The sequence below is a fragment of the Saimiri boliviensis genome, chromosome 11, assembly GCF_048565385.1.
Source record: "Saimiri boliviensis isolate mSaiBol1 chromosome 11, mSaiBol1.pri, whole genome shotgun sequence".
Classification (NCBI taxonomy): domain Eukaryota; kingdom Metazoa; phylum Chordata; class Mammalia; order Primates; family Cebidae; genus Saimiri; species Saimiri boliviensis.
The window spans coordinates 92,072,232-92,097,267 of record NC_133459.1 but is presented as its reverse complement, the minus strand read 5'-3'; the positions used below and the strand labels follow the sequence as shown (position 1 = coordinate 92,097,267).

At 44.3% G+C, this 25,036-nt stretch overlaps 1 pseudogene; it reads right to left on the bottom strand.

The window, feature by feature from the left end:
- Positions 1-20,257, bottom strand: part of LOC141579954 (NBPF family member NBPF4-like) — a 37,409-nt pseudogene extending 17,152 nt beyond the window's left edge.
- Between the last annotated feature and the right edge of the window lie 4,779 nt (positions 20,258-25,036).

Below are 25,036 nucleotides of genomic sequence, written 5' to 3'. Positions count from 1 at the left end.
ACGACAGGAAAATCTAACTGTCCCACAGTACTCCACACATCGGGGACTTTGTGGGCCTTCCAAGAGGCTTCCGCTGTTTTATCCAGGAACACACGCTTCACGTGGAGTGCTTCAAATAGACGGCTTCCTGCCACCAAATGCCCCCACGTCAAGTGCCTTCTCCAACACCACACAACAAGGGGCTTTGTCTCATTGTGAAATATAGTCGTAAGTGTTCCCACATTTGAATGCAAGAGACAATTTGTCTGCCTTTACAGATGTAGACACAGGAACTCAGGAAGGATAAATTAATCAGTTCCTCACAGTTGCTAAAGACACTGCTGAAGATAAAGCCTGGAACCCTCAGGCTTAGTCAGGGCTCTTTTTACTCTAACATGCTGCCTCCTTTCACAGCCTCTTTCCTGTTTTTTTACAACTGGACGGATGCTCCCTCTTGCCCCAAAGACCACGTTCCAGCAAAAAATGAGGAAACATTTGCAATACTGTGACCTCCAACCCCATGGGTTTTCCATCTCAGTTTTTGCCCAGGAAGTCCTGGTAATGTCATGGTTACAAATTTTTAGCGGAAGGAAATAGAATTGTCATTGTGGGCCAGGCGTGGTGGCTCAAGCCTGTAATTCCAGCACTTTGGGAGGCCAAGGTGGGTGGATCATGAGGTCTAGAGATCGAGACCATCCTGGTCAACATGGTGAAACCCTGTCTCTACTAACAATACATTGGGCATCGTGGCGTGTGCCTGTAATCCCAGCTACTCAGGAGGCTGAGGAAGGAGAATTGCCTGAACCCAGGAGGCGGAGGTTGTGGTGAGCCGAGATTGCGCCATTGCACTCCAGCCTGGGTAACAAGAGCGAAACTCCATCTCAAAAAAAAAAAAAAAAAAAAAAAATTGTCATTGTGGAGGTGTGGCGGTCTGGGGACTTTAATAAGCCTGAGGCTGTGTGTCATCAGGGCCTGTTCCCACCTTACCTGGGCTGAGGTTGTTGATATAACGCTCTGCCAGCCTGTGTCCTTTAGCCAGCTGTGCCTGAGAGTGAACCAGGGCTTTATATTGCCTACGGTGAGATAGCAGGGAAGGTTTAATAACAGAAAGTGATGAGTGATCAGTTCTGATACGGCAATGGAGGTTTATGTGAGAATGTCCTCAAGGAGCCCTCCAAGCAGAAGGTCACAACATGTTTGGGAAAGTGCCTCTCGTCCAGAGAAATGTCTGTGTGTGTGTGTGTGTGTGTGTGTGTGTATGTATGTATGTATCTGTACAATATCTATATCTATATCTGTACCTATATCTATATCTATATCTATATCTATATCTATATCTATATCTATATGCTTTTGGATGACAAAGATTAAACAAGGAGGGATTGGACCCCAGGATTTTCCAGCTGGTTTTGACAAGACGCATAAGGTAGTGGTCCCAGAAAGCAAAGGGGATGGTCTGTTTAAGAGACAACAGGCAATCCTTCTCTCTCTGCAACAGAGCATGGCTGCCATGGGAACCAGAGAGGAAGAGAGCAGCTGGTGTTCATTGCACTGGACAGACAGGAGCTGAGGAAGACAGAGACTCAGCTGCTTCTGTATGGTACAGTCTTCACAGCACACACACAGAAGCAAAGACAGCTGCCACAGTGTGTCTAACCTGGGTTGTATTTAACATACTGTGGGCAAGGAAATACAGGTGTCTGAGCCACGGTAGATCCCTGAGATGGTGTGCCTCCTGGACTTTTTAAAATTTTCACATTGTGACAGGAAATGTAGATTTTTCCAGGTACTCTTCTTGGCATTTAGCTGTGCTAGATGCTTCCCAATTCCTCTGCTTCTTGCCTCTTTGCTGTTTACCATCCCTAACAGGAGTCTAAAGACAACCATGTGGAAAGCAGCTTTGCATCTCGTCCTGGTTTCACTACAGGGGAGGACAGGTCTCCTCTGTGTGTGCAGGAAGTCCCGAAGGCTAGTGAGGTCATCGAGGGTCGTGCTTACAGGTACCATGAAGACAATGGACAAGGATGTTAACAGGGCTATTTTCTTGTTGGTGAGTGGGTGAAATCAGCGCACTCTGCAGCTCTCTGTATCCTGCATCTGGAATCTGTGACTACCCTCACCTGCCTTGTGTTCTTTCTGAGACCTTTTCCATATTTCACCACCAATTACCCCTCCTGATTATTCAGTGTTACCTGGGGGCAGCTGATTCCTGTACTTCATCGACCTCATCATCTGTATCATCTTCATCCTCCTCTTCATCATTTTCTGGAAATACAGATGCATCTATTCCGATATTTCCCACTTCACTCACGGGAATCATAGTCAGCCCTATGTGTACTGAGACATGAACATGCATCTATGGGTCTGCATTGTACTGAAAACTCTCATATTTTATTTTTAATCAGACAGGTTTTCCTGATTCATGAGGCAACCTGTTTCTGATTTGGAGGGTCACCATCAAGATTGGCCAAATAGTGAAAAGCCATCTTGCTCCCCATGTTACTGGAGGTTTGCCCAGCCTCTCTCTAAGCTTCAGCAGCTGTCTCCCCAACCCTGCCTCACTTCTGATACCCAGGCATAGGCTCTGTGTTTTGTTACAGCTTACTTTAAAACCAGTATCTTTCTCTTATGACAGGACAAACTAACTTGTCCCACAGTACTCCACTCGTGGGCCCTCCAAGCGACTTCGTGGGCCCTCCAATCGACTTCTGCTGTCTTATCCAGGAATACACGCTCCACATGGAGTGCTTCAAGTAGATGGCTTCCTACCACCAAATGCCACCACGTCAAGTGCCTTCTTTAACACCACACAGCAAGGGGCTTTATCTCATCGTGAAATATAGTCGTAAGTCTTCCCACATTTGAATGCAAGAGACAATTTGTCTGCCTTTACAGATTTAGAGACAGGAACTCAGGAAGGATAAATTAATTGGTTCCCCACAGTTCCTAAAGACATTGCTGAAGATAGAGCCTGGAACCCTCATTCTTAGTCCAGGGCGCTTTTTACTCTAACACTCGGCCTCCTGTCACAGTCTCCTTCTTGTCCTTTAAAACTAGATGCATGCCACCTCTTGCCCTAAAGACCGCGTTCCAGCAAGAAATGAGGAGACATTTGCAAAACTGTGACCTCGAACTCCATGGGTTTTCCATCTCAGTTTTGGCCCAGGAATTCCTGGTCATGTCATGGTTACGAATTTTTAGTGAAACGAAATAAAATTGTCATTATTTATGTGTCACTATCTGGGGACTTTCATAAGCCTGGGGCTGTGTGTCATCAGGGCCTGTGCCTACCTTACCGGGGCTGAGCTTGCTGATGTAACCATCTGCCAGCCTGCGCCCCTTAGCTGGCTGCACTCGAAGGTCCTTACCCTGGGACGTGTCAAGGTCATCGGGAGTGAGGAAGGCCTTAAAATGCTGATTCAGTGAGTGGGACGCATCTCTCCCTTCCCGTAACTTCTCTCGTAACTGGGTCAGCTCCTTTGCCTGATAGTGAACCAGGGCTTTATATTCCCTACGGTGAGATAGCAGAGAAGGTTTAATAACGGAAAGTGATGAGTGATCAGTTCTGATACTGCAATGGAGGTTTATGTGAGAATGTCCTCAAGGAGCCCTCCAAGCAGAAGGTCACATGTTTGGGAAAATGCCTGTGGTCCAGAGAAATATGTGTGTGTGTTTATATCTACACCATATTTATATCTATATATTTTGAGGTGACAAAGATTAAATCACAAGGAATTGAAACCCAGGAATTCCCAAATGGTTTTGACATGAGGCATAAGGTAGTGGTCCCAGAAAGCAAAGAGGAGGGTCTGTTTAAGAGGGAACAAAAAATCCTCCATTCTCTGCAACAGAATACGGCTGCTGTATTATGTATATATAATATAATAATAAGTAAATCTTTATTTATTTTTAAAAGCATGGCATGGTGACTCAATGCCTGTGATCTGAGCACTTTGAGATGCTGAGGTGGGCAGAACCCGAGATCAGGAGTTCCAACCCAGCCTGGCCCACATGGTGAAACCCTGTCTCTACTAAAAATACAAAAATGAGCCAGGTATGGTGGTGCACACCTGTAGTCCCAGCTACTCGGGAGGCCGAGACAGGAGAATTGCTTGAACCTTGGAGGCTTCTTCTGTATCAGAGGGAGCTCCTGTGAGACCCTCTGTGAAGTTCCATTCATTTTTTTCTTCTGGAAACAAAAGTCAGTGTCTTCCTGAATCGGTTTCAAGAGGATGTCCTTTCAGCTCCTCACTTTAGCCATGGACATTTTTACGTGAAAATTCACATAGTGCATCGGGCAGTGACTGGAAACAGAGCCATGCACAGAAATGTGGCCAGGTGCAGAAGGGGTGAATTGTAAAGATGAAAGAGGAAAAGAACGACAGGTCAAGAAGGCAGCATTGACTGACCGAATGAGTTGCTGCAGTCAGCCAGAAGGTGACTCTCAGCGTAAATGGGATGGATTGTACTAAATGCTGCTGGGTGGTTCACTTTCTTGTAATTAATTTTGGATATGCAAATTTGGGCTCAAGATTAGTTGTTATCAAAAGAGTAAACACAGCTCAGGGAACAACTGCAACCCGTAACTCGCTAAGGTTCCTGTTCTGCTTCATGAGTGTTGGTGTGAAATGTGCCTGCCATGGAAATGCCTGTCCTGGTCCAGGCCCAGCTTAGCTCCTGCTTCTCCCAGCTGAACTGCTGCACGTCAGAGATCACAGCCCTGCCCACCTGCCTGTCCCCCCGGCGTCTGCTCACCTGAGCTCCTCAGCTTGCCTCAGCTTCTCTGCCAGCTTCTCCTCTATGAACCGCATTTCATCCCTCAGCACAGAGTCTACGATGTCTTTGTACTCTTCACACTCTGAGAAAAGACAGTCACGCCTGCCTCAGTGGAAGGCTGGACAGGCTGCTGTGGTCACTGCCTACATGGCAGGTGGCAGTGTCCGTCCCAAGGACAAAAGCATCCCACTATCAGGCTCCAGCAAGGCATTTCCTCATTTTAAATTATCAACCTCCCAACTTGCTGGCATCTGATACTCTCTCTCCAACTTAGAGACGGGGAAAAAGAAACTCAATGGCACAAATCAAGTGACTTGTCAAGATAATTCACCTGGAATGAGACAGAGTCAGAATTCACAGCCCCCAAGGTCTGACTCTTAGTTATGCCCATGTTCCCGAGCCTTGCAGCGTCTCCTCTCGAACACTCTATGGGGGCATGAAGTACTGATATTCTGGACAGTAGGAAATGCCCTTAGGGCTATGGGACTCATGGATTCCCTGGAACTGGGAATTTCAAGCACAAATTTGTCAAAGATTTGAAAAATCCGATCTGAATATAATGGCATAAGATATGAGGCATTAGACCCTGAAATCATAAAAGAAATATGGCCAAATACTAATAAAGTTTGAATTGTTAGAAATAGTAGAATAAAGAACTAATAGTGTTTACTCTGTGCCAAGCATTGTTCTAGGAGATTTAGAAGAAACAGCTCATGTAATTTATTGCAGCAATTTACAGAGGTAGGTATTAGTATAATACCCACGAACAGATGAGGAAACTGAGGCAGAGAGAAGCTAGGCCACTTGGATGGAGCCCAGGAGTCGGGCCCAGGCTCCCTACTCCACACACCACACTGTGACCTCCACAATGACTAATGTGCCATCTGTCTTCCTCTTTAGAATAAGAGCCTTTGCCCCAAGAGGCAGGACTTCCCTCTCCCCAGGGCACTTCCTGCTCTGGATGCCCTCACGTACAGATGCCACGCTTACCATCAGGAGCAGTCTCCTCCTTCAGCTCCTTGGAGCAGGTACTCTGTACTGTCACCACGTTTCCCCCGGGGTCCCCAGAACAGAGATTTGCCTACTGGGCCTCAAAGAAGCTTAAACTGAACGGCAGTTCTTTGGTCCTAGACATTTACCAATACACTACAAGTTATCTGTCTGCGGGATCTTACAGGATACAGAAAGGATTCTCGTAAACAGGATTGAGCATCTTGCTGAGGAAAGTAAGTGCGTCTGTGCCTGTGTCAGAGTCAGTAAGCAGGATTGTAACTCTAGTCCCACCTCACACGGGACCGCTAACGTGGAAACGCTGCTAAACGCATCGTGCCTCCCTTTGCCATCCTTAACACCATGAAGTTAAAATACCCATTTCTATTTTCCTAGAACTAAGGAAAGGATGAAATTAATTTAGATGAAGGGACCATTGAGTATCTCAGAGAGAAGCAGGCGCTTATTCGTCACTTTGGTGATAGTGAATTGATAGAACTTACTGAATTTCTTGAGCTGCTTGGCCAGAGAGTAGGCAGTAGCTTGACTTACAAGAAATTTCTCTTTGAGGTCTTGGAACTGCCGTTGACTCTCTGCCAGCTGGGAGCGCAATTCCAGGTTGATTTCTAGGATGTTCATCTCTGCCCTCTCCCTGGATAAATGTCCAGCAGATACCACCGTGCTGACGTTGGTGGCAGAAGAGGAATAACAGGGACTAGGGAGAAGAAACCCAAACACAAGATGGGTCAAAACCCAGTGAAACCGAATAGGTGTAGTCAGCACTGAGGGAGGACAACAGCTGGGATGGTTGACTTACGGTTAAGAAGACCTTGATCAACACCCCACAGCACTTTAGAGTCTTTAACAGCAGAAACAGCGTGTAGGACGCCTGAGCTCAGAGCCGAAGGCACTGCCTGTAGCTCAGACTCTACAAGAGTGAGGGAGGTCGCAGCCAGTGTGCCAGGTAACCGTCTGCAGTTGCCATAACAGAATTCGAAGGTGGGGGTGTCATGGAATCTCCGGAGCCCTGCATTCCAATTGCCCAGGCTGTGCTGAAACCCAAGGCCCCCTGGTCTCACCTGAGAGTCCCTGATGGGGACCATTTCCTCAGCAGTCCCTCTCAGGATTCGCACAGCCTTGTGACAGTGCTGCAGACTCACCTCTTAATTCGTCTAAGCACATTCCTCTTTGTCCTTCTCTTGTGGGTATAAAATCATCAAGATAGAGACAATTTCCCAAAAGGTTATATTTTCTTAGTGGTCTTCAGGGAGTCACCCCCAACTTCTCTAAGTTAAAACAGATCTTAAGGCTCTTCCACACATGAAAGATGTCAAACTTTTAGACTGCCATGACATCTTCTGGGTTCTGCATTTCTCTTCTGTACCTACTGAAAAGTTAATGAATAATTTATTTTTAAAAATATTTTCTCCCCTGGCTCAGTATTCTCCTGACTGCCTCCCATTATTATGTTGATTTCTTTTCTCTCACAGAGACAGCATCCTGGCTTTTCATTACACTTACGAGCAGTTCACATCCCTAAGTGCAAAGCTCTTCCTCTATCTGTGGGTTGATTTGTTGCTTTGATGTCAGTGAACACTTTTTTCATACTTGTCACTTACCAATATCATTCCGTCTCACGAGAGCTCTTTTCAAGGTATCAAGTGATCAAAATCATTTGTGTATATCCCCTGAAAACGTGTGTGACCATACATTTTGGGAAGTCTGGTAAACCTGATGTTATTTTGCCGTTTTCATTTAGTTTTTCCGTGTATTGAAAGGAGAAGGAACAGGGCCATGAACAGTTCTTATGGAATATTGTTGGAGATACACACACACACACATGCACACACACTCGTGTTTGCTGTAACACCATTGATGTGTTGTTGCCTTCCCCTAACAGAACCTGGTAGGATCATGGTCATGGTCGGGGTGGTTGATGATGCTCATTGTCTCTCACTGTGACCTGGTCTTGCTCCTCCACTTTCCCTCATGCTGCTGAAGCATCTCCCCACACCGTCCAATTCCGTCAGTGATTTGGGCTCCTCTCAAAGCTCCCTGAAATGGGTCCAGGTCTCAGGACGTCAGACACATTCCAGATACAAAAGCAACCCACACCGCAGAGCAAACCAACTCTAGCCTGGGTGACAGGGCAAGATTCCGACTGGTCAAGATTTTTCGTGAATGGGCCGATACTGCGGGGGCAGAAATGTTCTGTGGTCCGGACTCACTGCTGCAGGACTTGTCCTGGGACCTTCGTACCAAGAACATCGATGGAGCCTCCACTTCCAATGTCACTGTCGCCAGCACTGCCAAGACGCTACGCCTGCTGATGGACAAAGAAGGTGTCCTCGGCAATTTCACCGACCAGAAATATCATGAAATGACCTCCCACCTTCAGCGTTCCCCCTGGTGACCTCCTCTGTCGCTTCCCTCCTCTGCTCCCCACAGCTTTGCACCCCTTTCCTTCCCATACACACATACACCATTTTTATTTCAGGGCTGTTACCCCACACCCCTTGTTACTGCCAAAACCACATGAGCTGGGGGACAGGGCTAGATGGACAGACACCTCCCCCTACCTATACCCCTCCTGAGTGTGGTTGGAAAACTATTTTGTTTTGCAGATTTGTTTTTTTTTTTTTTTTTTTTTTCGTAAAAAAGATTCCAGTAAAAAAAGTTCAACTGTACATATGTGGGCATATCATTTGAATCTGTATTCTTTGACTTGATATATTTATGGATACTCACGCCAGTCCTATCGTTTTGAAATTACTGTAGCTTTAAAATCAGGTTTGAAACCTGGCAGAGTAAGTCCTCCGACCTACTGCTTCTTCAAGACCAACTGGCCTATTCTAGGTTCTTTGAGTTTCAAATACATTCTGAAATTGGCGATTAAATTTTTCTAAAATATCCTACTAGGAATATTAATCTGAATTGTGTTGCTGTAATCTGCTCACCAAATCGAGTCAATGAACATGCTATGTATTTCTCTATTTAGTCTTCTTGAATTTCTCTCTCCAATTGCTTTTATGGAACTTGTACCTGCTTCATTATATGTATTCTGAAGCCTGTAGTGATTCTGGGTATTAATCTCTTTTATGTTTTATTGAATTTCATTTTCAAGCTGCTAATTGTTAGTATTCAGAAATTAAGATGATCGAATCAGCTTTATAAAGGTGTGATTTAGGCACAAGAGACTGCACCACTTTAAAATGCGTAATTCAAGCCAGGTTTCCGAATGTATACACTGACGGAACTACTGCCACCACCAAGACAGAGGAATTTCCATAAGCCCCAAAGTCTCTTGTACCCCTTTGCAGTTCATCAGTCTTTCAACCCTCAGCCCCAGTGAGCCACTGTCATTTTAGGTATTTGTAACCCTTTTCTATAAATGAAATTCTACCTATGTTATTTTGTTTCTGCCTTCTTTCATGCATCGACTTAATTTAAAAATCCATCCACATGAGTGTTTGCTTTACCAGTTAATGCCTTGTAATTGCTGAGTAGTATTCCTTTGTGTGGCTATGCCATGTTTGTTCATACATTCACTTGTTACGGTTTGGGCTATGATGAAGAAACTATCATGAGCAACCACACGTGGCAGGCCAGGTCTCACTAACGCAGGCTTTCATAACAACTGTTTGAGTAGCAACTGAGTGAGTAAGCTAAATACCTAAAAAAAAAAAAAAAAAAAAAAAAAAAAAAAAAGACAGTGCCATTATACAAAGGTTGGAATGTAAGAAATGCCCACCAAAAGTTTTTCCTAGGTTTTCCTGGCCTTAAAGCATGACAAAATAACAAAGCAATTCTTACCAGGAGTCATTTAGGATTAAACAAATTACACTGGGGGTCTGGAGAAACTCCCCAGGCCTCCACTAACAAGTTTATTGGAGGTCTGAAGGAACTCCCCAAACCTCCCTGATTTAGCAGAAGACAAGATAAGGGTGATCACTCTAGCACCTGGACCCATGTAGATTAAGTAAATTTACTGAGACTCCAGAGGAAGGGCTTCAGGACTCAGACTTTAGCTATAGATTAAAAGAAGTTAGACACTTATATGTCTAGATGAATGCACACGTACACATACACATATAGCCTAGAAGGCACATAAGCTCTAGAACACTTTGTAATTTTGAGTTGGTCTGGTCATAATTTCCAGGACATCTCCCTGGAACCAGCTGCAGAAATAAAAACTCTCTTCCCAGTTCACCTGCATCTCAATGTTGGGCCACAAGAAATAGTGGCCTGCCCTTTAGTTTGGTCCAGAAACACACATACAGATCATTGTGTAGACATAGTGTGTAAATTCCTATAAATGGAATGGCTGTCCATCTGATCTGTATTTGTTTAACCTTTAAGAAACTATTAGATTTTCAAAGAGTCATACAAGTTTTCATTCCACAAGTACAAGACGTCCATGTGCTTTATATGCTCACGAACCTGTGGTATTTTTGGCCTTTGAAATTTTAGCCATTCTCAAAGGGGATGTTCTGGTATCTCATTGTTGTATTGATTGATTTCTCCCTGATGATTAGTAGAGTATCTTTTTATGTGCTAATTGACCATTCATGTATTTTCTTTTCTGAAATATCTATTCAAGTCTTTTGAGAAATGATTTCTTTGTTCTGTTTGTTGTATCAGACTGCATTATATGTATACTCTTAAAAAAATCCTTTGTTGGCAATAAGTATAATATCTCCTATATTGTGGCTTCTTTTTGTGTTCCCTGTTGGAGATAATGATACAAACCTTCAAAAAGTTAAATATATATATATATATATATATATATATATGTATATATATATATATGTCCTAATTAATGCAACATATATGTGAGGATCTATTTTTGGATTCTGTCTTCTGTTTCACTGATTATATGTTCTTTTATTTTCTTCAACAAAACACATGATCCTGATTTTCATAGCTGTATAGTAATTCTGGAAATAGGTAGTGAATTCGTTCACCATTGTTCTTTTATAATATTGCTCTTTTATTGTTCCTGATCATTGACATTTCCATATAAATGGTAGAGTCAGCTTGTAAATTACTACCAAAATGCCAGTTAGAATTTTTTTTTTTTTTTTTTTAGGCAGAGTTTCACTCTTGTTACCCACGCTGGAGTGCAATGGCGCAATCTTGGCTCACCGCAACCTCCGCCTCCTGGGTTCAGGCGATTCTCCTGCCACAGCCTCCTGAGTAGCTGGGACTACAGGCATGCACCACCATGCCCAGCTAATGTTTTGTATTTTTAGTAGAGACGGGGTTTCACCATGTTGACCAGGATGGTCTCGATCTCTTGACCTCGTGATCCACCCGCCTCAGCCTCCCAAAGTGCTGGGATTACAGGCTTGAGCCACCGCGCCCGGCCCAGTTAGAATTTTTATTAGAATTGCATTGAATCTGGACACCAATTTGGGACCAACTGACTTTTTAACTATAACAAGTCTTCTGATCCATGACAAGGTTTATCTCTGCTACTAATTTAGTTCTTTTAGTTAATTTTAGAGTGATGAATTATCTTTGAGTTACCGGTACAATATGAACTAATTTCTCAATAGGATAAATAGAGGCAGTATAAATAACTCTGTATAAAACTTTATTATTAAAAGTTTTATAAAACTTTATTATTAAAAGTTTTATAAAACTTTTATAAAATACAGAGTTATTTATAGACACAAAGCACTGTTTCTTTCAGTTGCTATGATCTCCCTTTACTGATGGATAGCCTGGACAAGGAAAAAAGGTAGCCCCGTCTATTTTCATTGTAAACAGACAGTGACCGACTGCCTAGTAAATACACCAGTGGTCCTTACTCTTGGAATTCTTCTTACATGTGGAATGAGTTTAGGAAGGTGTGTCTGATCTAGGTAGGTAATCGTGGTAGTCAAACCTAGAATCTGTACATTTACATGCCCTTGTTCCTGGGAACCTGTAATGTAACTCTCAGTGTTATCAAATGGAGATGACCAAAAATGGCTTTTTGTTTATGTAAGTTACAATTTCACGCATCACTAAGGTTACATCTGGGCTCAATCATTTCCTAATGTGGAAGGAAGGCTCTTTGGGGACTGATGCTGGTGATGGTGGTGGTCTCAGACTTGTGGTTGATTTATGTGTGCCACATAATTAATTTCATTCTTGAATACAATAATATAAATTAATAAAATTTGATTGTATAGTTTATGATTCTCATAAGGTTTATTTGCAAGCTGATCTTTTGTGTTGTCTCCATTTCAGGTGAATATTCTCTTATGCAATTCCCTGACCTTTCTTAAACCAGAGATCATTTCCTTTGCAGGAACATGGATGAAGCTGGAGGCCATTATCTGTCCCGACCTGCAGGACAACAACAGGAGCTCGAAGTGAGGGAGTGGGGATGGATGGGCAGGAGACGCGAAGAATGGAGACAAGACAGGAGTCTGATCAAGTCTCATTTATTGTTGCTAAGCTCACAGCTTAAATAGGCTCAGGCAGAGAGGCAGGGCAAAGGAAGCCTGCAGTTGGGAAATTCCGGCCTTCGTAAGTTTCAAAACTGAAACTTACCAGCAGGAAACAGAAACTGAAACATTCAGCAGAAAAACAGAAACTGAAACATTGCTGAAACTTATCAGTGGAGAAACTGAAACATTACTGAAACTTATCAGCTGGGAAACAAAGACTGAAACTTGTCAACAGGAAGCATTAAACTGAAACTTATTGGCAGGAAACATTAAACTGAAACTTGTCAACAGGAAACATTAAACTGCAAACCACAACATGGCTGAGCTGATCACAAAATGGCAGCTATTCCTGCCCACAGGTCCCCCTTTTTAATTTTATTTAGAAATTAGGCTGAGGGGTAGTTATACCCGTGGGAACCGTGCCTGTCTTAGGTCAGAGGACCCCACATGAGAGAACATTGACTCCTTATTCGTCATGGAGAGGGGAAAAATGTTTTCCTCTCTATCTTAGGCGGAGTGTCCTTACTCATGCTCCTCAGTTGCCCGTCATTGGCTATCCGGTTCAGCTCGCCGGGTGCCCTGAGAGGAGAGGTATAACCTTTGTGTTTTATGAATCAAGCTCCATCTCTAGGTCTGCCATTTCCAGCCTGTGGTAATGGACCTGAATGGGCTGCATCTTTATGGCCTCAATTTGTGATCTTAAGAAGCTCATGAGTTTGCTGAGTATAACAGGACCGATAGACATTGTTGACTCCTAAAAAGGAAAAAGATAGAAGACCCTCAGGGCTCGCTGTCGTTGCTGGGTGGAGTTGGTTTTTCGGATTTTTTGGTATCTACTTGCTTTACAAGTCTCTCGGGAAGCCACCTGGCTGAATCGGCTTCCTTGGCATAAATGCACACCTGATCCTCGACCCCAAATCAGGACCGGGTCTGGGCCATGCCATGCGCCCATCATGGGATCTTTCCACATTACCGATGCATAATGGCTTTTGGATTTAAAATGCCAGTGTCGATCGGCAGCAGAATGTCCTTCTTGATCCAGTGTTAAAAAATTTAAAATAAATAAGGAGTGTGATAAAAGGTTTTTTGGTGATCCCTTATGGGGGTACCATTCCCCCTTTTTTATTTTATTTAGAGTTGGTTTTATGGTGAGATAGGCTCTTTCTACTATGCCTTGTCCCTGGGGGTTGTACGGGATGCCTGTAACATGTTGAATGTTTAGGTGAGTACAGAATTGAGTGAAGGCTGTACTGACATAACCAGGCCCGTTGTCAGTTTTGATTTTACGTGGACACCCCAGGGATGCAAAGGCAGTTAAAAGATGAGCAATAACATGTTTTGTGGCTTCTCCAGTTTGCAAAGTGGCAAAGATATATCCACTACAAGTATCAATGCAGACATGAACATATTTAAGATTTCCAAATTCTGGGATGTGGGTGACATCCATTTGCCAAAGAGCGTTAGGTAGGAGGCCTCAAGGGTTAACTCCAAGATGTGGGACCGGTAAGTGAGGGGCACATTGTGTGCAGGACTTTACTATTTGTCGGGCTTGTTCTCTAGTTATGTGATGGAGTAGTCTTAAGGATTGAGCATTAAGATGATGCAAGTTGTGTGAATGTTGTGCTTGAGCTAGAGGGGTGTTAGGGAGTTGCACTAACAGAACACGGGTGGCTAGGTCTGCCTTGGCATTTCCAGAGGCTAATGGACCGGGTAAGCCTGATTGAGCACGTAAATGCCCAATGTAAAAAGGTTGTGTTCTGGAAATTAATAGCTTTTGTAGTTGAGAAAATAGTTTTGCAGTGGTTGAGGTGTGTTTTATGAATGGGGCTGTTTCTAACTTTGGGACAGAGGTAGCAATGTATGCACTGTCTGTATAAACATTGAGAGGATCATTGGGAAACATGGAAAATGCAGCTATAACTGCATGTAGCTCTGCTAATTGGGCAGACGAAGATTGGGATTGAAAGCTGATAGTTTGGTTTGGGGTAACAAAGGCTGCAAGCCCTGTGGATGACCCATCAGTGAAAATGGTAATTCCATTTGGAAGGGGATGAAGTCTGGTATTTTTAGGAAAAACGAAATCATGTCTCTTGGCAAAATCTAGAAGCTTATTGGGAGGATAATGATTATCGAGGTTGCCAGTATATGAGGCAAGTGCAATGGGCCATGCTTCAGTATTCTGCATGAGCCAATGGATCTGCTGTTTGGTATAAGGTTGGACAATGTTGTTAGGTTCCTGTCCGAAATATTCCTTGCCTAGGGTTCTTCCTTTGGTAATTAGACTGGCTACCATAAGGTAGTAAGGTTCAGTGACTTTAGTGGGCATATTAGGAAGACGGATCCACATAAGTGGAGCCGTTTGCCAGAACACAGCTGTGGGAGATAATGAGGTGTGACATATAATAAATTGGAGTGGTTTGTCAATATCGAAAAAGGTGATGGTTTGGTTATTGATAGCTTGGTTAACTAAGTTGACAGCTGACTTTGCTTCAGGGGTGAGTTGTCTTAAGGAAGTAGGACTGGGATCCCCTACCAATATATCGTATAGGGGCTTGAGATCAGCTTTGCATAATTTTAGATAAGGTAACAGCCAGTTTATGTCTCCTAATAATTTTTGAAAATCATTGAGGGTTTTTAAACAGTCTAGCCTGAGTTGCACCTTTTGAGTCGATAGGCGAGTTCCACTTAACTGAAATCCTAGGTAGGTGTAGGGATCAGTAAGTTGCACCTTCTCTGGGGCGATGACTAATCCACTAGCAGTAAGGGCAGTTTGTAGACTTTTGAAACAAGACAAGACCACCTCCTCTTTTGTTGCTGCTAAAAGTATATCATCCATATAATGGATTATGTACACATCCTTCCAATCTTTTCTAACTTCAGCATTGGCAATGGCCACATATGACTGACATAAGGTGGGACTGTTGGCCATGTCCTGAGGCAAAACCTTCCATTGATATCTCTTCATAGGCTCTTTAAATTAATTGTGGGAAGGCTGAAAGCGAAATGCTTACAATCCTCTGGATGGAGAGGGATAGTAAAGAAACAGTCTTTTAAGTCTACAATAACTTTGTAGAATCCCAGAGGTATGGCTACAGGGCAAGGGAGGCCAGGTTGTAAAGCTCCCATAAGGACCATGGATTTATTTACTTCCCTTAAATCTTGTAGCAACCACCATTTTCCTGACTTCTTTTTTACAACAAAAATTGGCGTATTCCAGGGAGAATTACTAGGTTCAATATGTCCAGCCAGCAGCTGCTCCTGTACCAACTGCTGTGCAGCGGCTAGTTTTTCCTTTGAGAGGGGCCATTGGTCAACCCACACGGGCTGATCCGACAGCCACGTGATTTTTTCAGCGTGGGCTACAGGAAAGACCGAGGCCCCTAGGGAAAATACCCTAGGCCAGTACGATCGGTTTTTCCACTAGGCTGTAAAGGCTGTAGGAGCCCATTGTTATTTTTTCCAAGTCCAGTGCCTGGGACATACCCTTTGTTAAGCATTTGAGCAGTGACAATGTCATTAGGGCTACCAATTACAATCCCCAACTGGGTGAGAAGATCTCTGCCCCAGAGGTTAAAGGGAAGGCCTCCCAGAATATAAGGCTGAATGTTTCCTGTGTGGCCTTGCTCATCCCTCCAGACTAATAATTTAGAGCTCTTCTCTGGATTTTTAGACTGTCCAATGCCAGTAAGGCTGGTAAGTGTGGGGGTACTGGGCCAACTGGGAGGCCACTGAGATTTGCATATAATGGTAACATCTGCTCCAGTATCTACAAGTCCCTCAAATCGTTTTTTTATCTAGCCACAAGGTCATCATAGGTTTATTATGAGATATAGAATGAGCCCAGTAAACATCTGAGGAGCCAAAGCCTGCATCCTCTCGCTGGCATTTTTTTGCAAGATTATTGGTTTTTACCATAGGTAGCAATAACAATTGAGCGAACCTTTGTCCAGGGGAAATGGTACTAATGACCTTGGGAGAAGTAACCATAACCTTAATTTCCCCAGAATAGTCACTATCTATTAATCCGGGAAGAACCTGCAAGCCCTGCATGGTTAGGTTACTACGTCCCAGAACAATTCCACATGTGCCATCTGGCAGTGGTCCAAAAATACCAATAGGCAAGGCCTGGACCCCCATTTCAGGTGTTAATACTGTGTGGGTGGAGGAAGAGAGGTCCAGTCCTGCGCTTCCTTTTGTGGCTCTGTAGAGGGTAGAAACGGATTGTTGCTGGGAGTTTGATGGCCCTGCAGGAAAAAACTGACTGCCCCAAAAATTTGTTTCTGGTTTGGGGCCTGGAGCTGGCCCCTGTGCCCGTTTCCTGACCATGGAAGAAGCGGTTGTCCCTGGGTGTCCCTTTTTGATTTGTATTCGTTTGCCCAGTGATTGCCACGTTTACATCGAGGGCAAAGGCCAGGAGCCTTAGGGGGAGGGTTTCTTGCTGCCCCGCAATCCCTGGCAAAGTGTCCCACATTTCCGCACTGAAAACATTTTCCTTTTGTTTGATGAGTTAAAAATTGTTTGACTGTATAGCCTTGTAAAGCGGCAGCCATTGCTAAGCCCTGCTGATAGGCGGCGCCTATATCAGAACAAAGGCGGATGTAGCCAGAAAGATCTGTCCTTTTTTTATACGGACGTATGGCGGCTTGGCAAGCAGCATTAGCATTTTCAAATGCAAGTTGTTTAACAAAGTCAGTTCCAGTTTCAGCAGGAAACAGGAAAACTCTGCCCGCTGCCGTAAGAAGGCGATGAACGAACTCAGAGAAAGGTTCATCGGGGCCTTGTTTTATGGTAGTTAGAGAAGAGCTGACATCCCCTTTTGTAGGGAGCTTTCGCCAAGCCTTCATACCCGCGGCCTGTATTTGGGCATGCAGGCCAGCATCATATTGCATTTGCATGTCACTGGAGGCAAAATTGCCTTCGCCAGCTAGCATATCAAAGGTCCAATTATTATTACCTTGGGCATTGCGGCGAGCAGTCTCTTTGCAACACTCATGATATTCTGACTTCCATAATAAATAATCCCCACCGGGAGTGTGGCTCGCGCTAACGTCTGCCAGTCCCCGGGGGTCAGCCAATTTTCAGCCACAGACTCTATAATGGCAGTAGTATAGGGGACAGTTGCACCATATTGTGCCACCGCTGTTTTTAACTCTTTTATGACCTTAAAATCAAATGCATTATGATGTCACCAGGTGTTATTTTGTTGGTTCATGGTTTCAGTGACCGGAAAGGCAGTGGACATGAAAGGGTCAGTACCGGAGGGCGCCATGGTTACAGGGCGCTGCCTAGGTATGGCTCCGGTACAAGGTGGAGGGGTAACGGGCAAGCAAGCATCCCCTTTTACCTTTCCTAGTTTGATTTTTTCTAATTGCTCAATAAGTTCCTGATGTTCAGTTTCAAGCTTTATTTGAGTTTTAAGACATTCTATTTTAGATTGGATTTCTTTTTGAGGATCAATGGCAGGGAAAGCCATAGGTGGAGCTGAAGGCTGAGGCACATACGGAGGTGGCCGAAATGAGGCAGGCGGCCAATCAGAATTTTGGTATCGAGCCACTTCATCCTCAAGGTCATCCCAATAAATACCCTCATCAATGCCTTCGTCCTCTGAATTATTGGCTCGACTGGCTAGCCATACAATCCTCTTTCGATATTTTGGGTTAGCTAATTTTTGTTTAAGGGCTGTGGCTACACGTTCAGCAAATTTCTCTAAGGAACACACAGGTCCACCGCTCTCTGCGGGTTTTTGTTCCTCTTTACCAGGGTCGCTATCAAATGACGTTAAGTCAGCTTCCCCTGACTTTTTCTCCTTGCCCTCTTTGGGTTCTGATTTTTCCAAAACTAACGAATCTTCTTTTAAGGAGGGGCTTTTATCGGACAAATTTTTACATGAGTCTCTCAGGCAAGTGTCCCCTTGGGTTATGACATTAGCAATGACTGGATCATCATGTTTTTGGGCAATGATGTCATTTATTAGATTCCAGTATGAGAAAGCAGCTACAGGGACCTTTTGAGGCCCGAAAGCATCACAATAATCTTTTAGGGCATCCCCTACACTTCTCCAACATCTTTGATCTATGGTTCCTTCTTGAGGGAACCAGGGGCAAATATCCTTAATATAATCAAAATATTTGCTTAACCAGTTTACTTTCACCTTTACTCCTCACGCCTTTAATGCTTTGCTGAGTCCTTCAACAAACAACTCATGCTGACTAATTTCCTGACCCATAATATCGTCGTTTACTCACCAGAGAGCAAGGCCGCAGCAGGTTCCCGTGGTGACTCCTCCTCTGGGTTTCTTCTTTCAAACCGGCCGGCTTCAACGACGTCCCTCACTGTGTCCCTCTTACTTCGAGCCCCAAGTTGGGCGCCAGACTGTCCCGACCTGCAGGATAACAACAGGAGCTCAAAGGGAGGGAGTGGGGATGGATGGGCAGGAGACGCAAAGAATGGAGACAAGACAGGAGTCTGATCAAGTCTCGTTTATTGTTGCTAAGCTCACAGCTTAAATAGGCGCAGGCAGAGAGGCGGGGCAAGAGTAGCTTGCCGTTGGGAAATTCCGAGTTGGGAAATTCCGGCCTACGCAAGTTTCAGGAAACTGAAACTTATCAGCAGGAAACAGAAACTGAAACATTACTGAAACTTATCAGCGGGGGGGGTGGGGTGGTGGTGTGGGGGGGGAAACAGAAACTGAAACTTGTCAACAGGAAACATTAACTGAAACTTACGCAAACCACAACATGGCTGAGCAGATCACAAAATGGCGGCTATTGCTGCCCACAGGAGCAGATAGAAGGCACTTTCCAGTTTGTAAACATCTTTGTCAACATGAATAGAGCAGGCATCTAGACTTATCATCTCCTATAGGAAAGAGAGAGAAATTTGACAACCAAAGGTCCCATCCATTTAAGAACCAGTGAGCTCTGAGAGAATCCTAAGGGTTAGCTGATACTGCCCTCTCCCAGCCCACAGACCCCACACTTCTAAAATTTGTTGAGTTTCTGATGTGTGGCCAGAGGAACAATAACACAAGGAATTTGATATTCCGAGTAAAGAGACAGTTCAGGGAATGTAATGTTAACTGGTAGACATGATAAAGGAGAGACAGGAGAAGAGAGGAGGAGGAGGAGGAGAGTGAGCTGAATAACAAGTTGGTTCTCTTTCCTGGCCCCAGAGTGGCTACCTCTCCCTGCAGCGAACATCCCCTGACCCTGCTCCTCACACACACCTCATTCTGGTCTCTCATCCCCCAACCTGGTTCTAGAAAAAAAATCCTCTCATCTCTCCTCCCCTTTTCTGATTCTGGGGACTCCTTTCTTTTCTACTGGGTCTCCCCAAGTTCTGCGTCAGGAGCAGAACGGGCCCTCCACTGCCCACCCGCTCAGGCCTCATTTACAAATCCCTTTTTCTGGGGTTCTGCAGAGTCTAAGGCACAAGAATCTCTCAAATGAAATGGAAGTGCAGGCCAGGCTGCTTGTGAGGGGTGGAGTCTCTCTGCGGAATCAGAATCCAGCTGTCCCAGGTCATTCTAGATGAGAATCAGTGATGATTATTAAATCCATCCTTGTTAGTGGAAAAAAGCCAAGCACGAGGGAACACACAGTGTACGATTGCAGATAAACTGAGGCCTCTTAGGAGTGCACCATCAGCAGAAATTTTAATATAAACAAGAAAAGGAACATCACGGTTGTGTGTGGTAACTGCTGAGGGCAGGGAGGGTGCTGTGATCAGGAAGGGACAGGTGGAAAGCTCTGGAACCTACCCCGGTTCTGGGTGTTAATCTAGGTGGGGCTATGTTCATTTGTAGCGATTCATTAGCCTGCACATTTCTATTTTGTGTACCATTATGCATAATGTTTCACACAATTAAAGAAAACACAGTTTCCTGCCAGTACATAGGATACTGGGAACCACACGTGAGTGATGGGCAGTTTCCTTTATTCAACCAAAGCATCTTCCTCCTTTATCCGGATGAACCTACCTGGCCGACGGCCGCTCTGTGGACTGAGGAAGTGAAATCCCTTTCCCTCCTTATCTAGGCAGTGTGTGGAATTGGTGGCCTGGCCCGTCTTCATTTTCCTTAATCCAGAGATCAACTAAAAATATGCTTCATGAAAATGAAGACCATAGTATCAGGGATAAGAAAAGAGAGAGAGAGATTTTGGAGGAACATATTAAGGATATAGTTTAGAAATCAAACGAAACTTTCAAAAGTATAAAAGAGAAGAAAGATCAACCCAAAAGGGCACGAGTGGGAAACCCAGATAGGAGTAACAGAATTTCCAGGAAAAAAAAATGAAAAGCTGTTTGAACAGTTGCAGAGTTCCAGCTTGTCAGGAGGAAGGAGTTGGTTGGGAGCAGTGTTCCGCAGTTTTGTGGGAAGAGGATGTGAGGGAAGGGCTGTGCCCCCTGGGAGAAGGACAGAGCCTGCCATGTCCTTGATGATTTTGGCTTTTGGCGATAAGGCACAAACACCGGGAAAACCAGGCTTTGCTACGAGATCTAGACAAATGGGTTGTAAAATTTCACTTGTATCCTCACGCCTATAATCCCAGCACTTTGGGAGGCCGAGGCGGGTGGATCACGAGGACAAGAGATCGAGACCATCCTGGTCAACATGGTGAAACCCCGTCTCTTCTAAAAATCCAAAAATTAGATAGGCATGGTGGCACATGCCTGTAGTCTCAACTACTCGGGAGGCTGAGGCAGGAGAATTGCTTGAACCCAGGAGGCGGAGGTTGCGGTGGGCCGAGATTGGGCCATTGCACTACAGCCTGGGTAACAAGAGCGAAACTCCGTCAGGAAAAAAATAAAAGAAAAAGAAAGTTTCAGCTGGGTGAAATAGAGGCTTCACTTTTATTTTGAGTCTTTTCTTCTGCCTTTGGGCAAAGGAGAGTCTTGCAACTTTGTTGCTAATTGATTCTCTGATTGTTTTGCAGACGCCTAATGGGAGCTGCAGATGGGCTGAATGGTTTGTGGAGCTGCTGCAATTGCCCTGGGCAGAGGAGCCCAGGGTGCTGCAACATGAAGGCTGGAGAGAGTGTGCGCAGAGGGTCTGTGCCTGGGTTTCTGCTGCATGATCTGGAGTTCTTGAGTTCTTCTATCTGCTAACTAAAAAGTTGGTGGCTCAAGCCCAGTTAGGCACTCCGAGTTTTACCTGATCTCAGTTCATTTAAGAGAAGCTTATGATACATTGTCTCTTAGTTAGCCTCTCTCCTAACCGTATTCTCAATTCCTCTACATTAAATCAGATGTGGTAAAATCCTGCTTGAACCCCAAACACTCATGTTTTTAGTAACATGAACGATTGGGGTTCAAGCAGGATTTTATCACATCTGATATATGCCTTTGTTGAAGAATGAAACACGTTCTGAAGCTCCAGAGCCTGGTTCTCACATGAAGAATATTAACCTTTCTCCCCAAGGTTGGGTTTTACTGTTCCTGATTCCTGGGAAGCTGGTGTTATGGCCTGTAGGCCCAATCCATGAGGAACACACCTCACACTCAAAGCAGGATTTTTACTGCATATAGGGTACACTGTACACTACTCCGGTGACAGGAGCACTAAAATCTCAGACTTCACCCCTATACAATTCATTCATGTAATCAAAAACCACTTGTTTCCCAAAAGCGACTGAAATAAAGATGGTATATGAAAGACAAAGGTATGTTTTTCACTCCTTGCAGAAAGAGAGAACACTCTCCATGAACATAAAATACACAAAAAGATGGGTTTCAAGACACTGAACATTAAGCAGAAAAGGATAGTCACCCTTGAGAGATGTGAACCAGACAGCCGAGCCCCTCAATTGCTTCCACTGACTGCTGTGAGAGAGCTTCCAAGCTGAGTACAGGGAGGAGAAAGTGAAAAGGACCCCAGTGGACACCTTTGAGTTAAGGACACTGAGCAGAGTGTCCAGGGTAGCATAGACCCAAAGTAGCATAAAACCCATAAATAGGATCCAGCCAGGAGAGAGCTGCAGAAAGTAAATTACTGTGACTCGCAGAGGGTGTCCCTACTGCGTCAGCACAGTGCTGATTAAGAAAGTATAGATCAGAGCCTACATTTGATGAAAATATTCCCAAGTCAAAGGGAAAATCATTTGAAAAGATTAGAGAGTCTGGTGCCTGGCTCACACACAGGGCTGGGAGTGGTGCCTGAATGATCATTGAAACTCAAATTAACTCATAATCCACAGGACAAAGGATAGGAGTTTCAAAAAGGTTTTTGCTCAGTAGCAGGCCACGAGCCCTGCTCTGGACCACCTCACAAATCATAAAAACAAGACGGAAAATGATTAGACTGTTTCCAAGTGATTTAACTGCATCCCTGAAGAAAGCTAAAAATACATAGGCACACAGAAATATCCAGCACTCAATATGGTAACATACACAACATCCGGTAAACCATCAGAGATTCTGAGGCCTGGAAAGACACCTATATGGGGAAATGAGTAAGTATTTGGAAGCCGACCCAGCCGAGAAATAAACCCACTCGTCTATGATCAATTGATCTTTGATGGAGACACCAAAAAACATGGTAACAGACTAGATAAAGAAAATGTGGCATATATACACCATGGAATACTATGCAGCCGCATAAAGAAATGAGATCATGTCATTTGCAGGGACACGGATGGAGTCGAAAGCCTTTATCCTCAGCAAACTAACCCAGGAACAGAAAACAAAACCCTGCATCTTCTCACTTAGAAGCGGGAGCTGAATGGTGAGAACACATGGACGGTGGGGGGTTGGGGAAGGGAGAGCATCAGGAAGAGATGCTAATGGATGCTGGATTAATACCTAGGCAATGCGATGATCCGGATTCTCTGTGCAGCAGACGGCCATGGCACACGGTCACCTGTGGAGCAAATCTGCACGTCCTGCACATGTGCTCCTGAACTTGAAGTAAAAGTGGAAGTAAAAACCAATAACAAAGAAAGAAAAAAATCCACTTAAACATCTATACTTGCACGAAAAGTAACTGAAAATCGATCATAGAACTAAACATAAACTGCGAATCTAGAAAACATACAGTAGCAAACATAAGAGAAATATTCATGATGTAGAGTTAGACACAAAATATACATCGTTATCATATCAACATAAAGTACTACAGAAAAGATTCATGAATTCTACTTTATACAAATTAAAAATTCTTGATCAGCACAAGACACCGGTAATAGCATAAAAAGCTACAAATTGGGAGAAAAATATGAAAACCCCACATAGGTCAAAGGACCTGTATAATGGGTCATTGTGTGTATAACTTTTACCGAGCCCCGGTGTGCCAGGACATTTGTTCCAGCATTTTTCTGGGTGTGCGCTGGAGGGTGTTTCTGGATGACATTGACACTAAAATAGACAAACTCAGTGAAGCAGATTGCCCTCTCTATGGTGGGTGGGCGTCATCCAATCAACCAAAGGCCAGAGGAGGACAAGGTCTAATGAGAAGAAAATGCTTTCCTGAGTATCCAGCTTTCTATCTTGGGGATTGCAGCCTCCATAATCATATGTCCAAATATATATATATATATATATATATACATATATATATATATATGTATATATATATACACACACAGACACATGCTGTGTACATATACACATACACAACATTTCATAAGTAGGAAGGATTGGGATTGTATTTTTTTTTTTTTTTTTGAGACGGAGTTTCGCTCTTGTTACCCAGGCTGGAGTGCAATGGTGCGATCTCGGCTCACCGCAACTTCCGCCTCCCGGGTTCAGGCAATTCTCCTGCCTCAGCCTCCTGAGTAGCTGGGACTACAGGCATGCACCACCATGCCCAACTAATTTTTTGTATTTTTTTTAGTAGAGACGGGATTTCACCATGTTGACCAGGATGGTCTCGATCTCTCGACCTCCTGATCCACCCGCCTCGGCCTCCCAAAGTGCTGGGATTACAGGCTTGAGACACCGTGCCCGGCCGGAAGGATTGTATTTTTAAAAGTTCGGCTATTCAGTGACTGTTGCTGAAGCTGGCCAATGAATATGAAGATGTTCTAGTATATGATTATTTCTCCTTTTTTAAACTACTGAAGTTCTGCATTTGAAGAAGTAGGATAGATAATAGCTGAATTTCTCCACATACACTTCAAAGCCCTAGGGATTAACAAAGAGTCAAAAATGCCACCCATAATCCTGCCCCCAACCAGGGCTGGGGAACACTGTGGCCCTCAGGTGATTTTATTTAGCTGGACCTGGGAGCCACACAACAGCAGAGGGAGCAGGAAACAGTATGCAAATAAAAACCAGCACAGCAGGGAGGGCCTGTTCACGACAGAACACCCAGAACAACCATCCTCAGACAGCCAGTGTGGAGCAGCACAGAACACGCCTGAGACCTGGTGGATCAGAACCTGCTACTGGGGAATGATGGGCAGGGGCTTCACGGTGCAGAGGACCAGAGGGACCGATCTTCCAAGGGCAGCATTGCGGGGAGACCGGGAGGCTTGGACAAAGGAAGCATCCTCTGGAGACTTGTGGTGATGAGAATGAATGAGATAACTGGCAGAAGTTAAAGGTCCTGGTAGAACAAAATAGAATCCCAGAGACAGCAAATGTGATGTCTCCCAACACCAAACAGTACGCCCTAAAATCATAAGAAAAAATCATTTTTAGCAAGTACTGTATATGCGGTGATGTGACCCATGTATGAAGACTGGGAAAAGTTCCCTAAGCATGCAAAAGTTAGCAAGACCCGATTCCCTCAGGAGGACTCTGCTACGGATAAATTCCACTCCACAAGGGATACCTAGGACACACGTTTGAATAGCTCAGGTGCGTCAACATATTTAATTGTACATCTACACCAAAAACCAAGGTGGGGACAG